We start from the raw sequence: 1,802 nt of genomic DNA on the forward strand, positions 1-1,802 counted from the left end.
ACTCTGTAAACCAGGCTGGCCTTAAACTCAGAGTTCCTCCTGCCTCTGCCTCCTGAGTACTGGGATTAAAGGCATTCACCATCACCACCCAGGAGGATTAATTTTTTTGAGTATATTGTAGGTCAAATTAATAAGGTGTCCAAACCCGTTTTACATGCTTCCTGAGCCCAAATGTAGACTTCAAAAGTGGGCTCATAAGTGATACATGACTAAGTCATGACCTACCATGGGTCCTGCATGGCACTCTCCTCAACAGAAGTCATTCACTTTACAACACAATTTTGTACTCTTTGGCCAACATCTCCTTTTCCTTGCTCTATGACCCTTACCTTCTGCTCTGTGATACCTACCTTCTACACTTACTCTCTCTGAGTCTGAGTATTTTTCATCTCACACTGAATTAACACTGTGGAGTGTTCTTTGTTTTAAAACCTGTGAAAGGAAGGAGGAAATGTAATCAAGTTAAATCAAGAGGGAAAAATCATCATTTAACATTGTTAGCTGACCCCATGAGAAATTCTCCAGTAGATTAATAACTGGGTGTCCCAACTTAAGGTGAAAGATCTAAACTGATAGCCTAGTATTGAACAAGCATGAAAATGAGTTACACCCAAGAGAAGGCAATACAGAATCCTTACAGACAATCCTTACAGTCACAAAACCTTACTTTTTTTTATTACAACATTTATTTTCATATTGATATTTCCTATAATAATTCAAACTGTTTGGCATCAAGGGATATGTCTTACTCTTTTGTTTATAGGATGAAGAACATAGAATAAATCATATGATGGCTTCCTATTTCCAGCCAGCGCCGAGCGATGGGCATCTCTCGAGACAACTGGCACAAGCGCCGCAAGACCGGGGGTAAGAGAAAGCCCGACCACAAAAAACGGAAGTATGAGCTGGGATGGCCTGCTGCCAACACGAAGATTGGCCCTCGTCGTATACACATAGTCTGAGTCCGAGGAGGCAATAAGAAGTATCGTACCCTAAGATTGGATGTGGGGAACTTTTCCTGGGGCTCTGAGTGTTGTACTTGGAAAACAAGGATCATTGATGTTGTCTACAATGCATCCAATAACGAGCTGGTCCGCACCAAAACCCTGGTGAAGAACTGCATCGTGCTTATCGACAGCACACCATACCGACAGTGGTATGAGTCTCACTATGAGCTGCCCCTGGGCCGCAAGAAGGGGGCCAAGCTGACTCCTGAAGAGGAAGAAATATTAAACAAAAAACGATCAAAGAAAATCCAAAAGAAGTATGATGAAAGGAAAAAGAACGCTAAAATCAGCAGTCTTCTGGAGGAGCAGTTCCAGCATGGCAAGCTTCTTGCCTGTATTGCCTCAAGACCAGGCCAATGTGGCAGAGCAGATGGCTATGTGCTAGAAGGCAAGGAGCTGGAGTTCTATCTGAGAAAGATCAAAGCCCGGAAAGGCAAATAAAACATCATTCATAGCTCATGTAGTAAAGGTGTTTATTGTTCTATATTTAAAAAAAAAATCATATGATGAAGAGGTACAGGTAACAAATGGCTGCTGAGAATGGAAGACTCAGTTTTCTCTAGAACCACTAGTAGGTTATCTAATCACAAATGATTAGCCCTAAATACATGTACACAGGGTACACAGGAGCATCAAAGTGTGTGTGTGTGTGTGTGTGTGTGTGTGTGTGTGTGTGTGTGTGTGTGCATGTGTGTGCGTGCACGTGTATGTGAGTGTGTGCATGCGTGCATGTGTGTGTATGTGTGTGTGTGTGCTCATGCATAATAGAAAAGAGGTTTATGAATTTGAAAGGAA

At 42.2% G+C, this 1,802-nt stretch overlaps 1 pseudogene; it reads left to right on the forward strand.

Moving 5' to 3' along the window:
• Positions 1–799: 799 nt before the first annotated feature.
• On the forward strand, positions 800–1,457 carry LOC131895151 (small ribosomal subunit protein eS8-like; annotated as a pseudogene).
• Positions 1,458–1,802: the final 345 nt, after the last annotated feature.

Source organism: Peromyscus eremicus, chromosome 18 (genome assembly GCF_949786415.1).
Source record: "Peromyscus eremicus chromosome 18, PerEre_H2_v1, whole genome shotgun sequence".
Classification (NCBI taxonomy): domain Eukaryota; kingdom Metazoa; phylum Chordata; class Mammalia; order Rodentia; family Cricetidae; genus Peromyscus; species Peromyscus eremicus.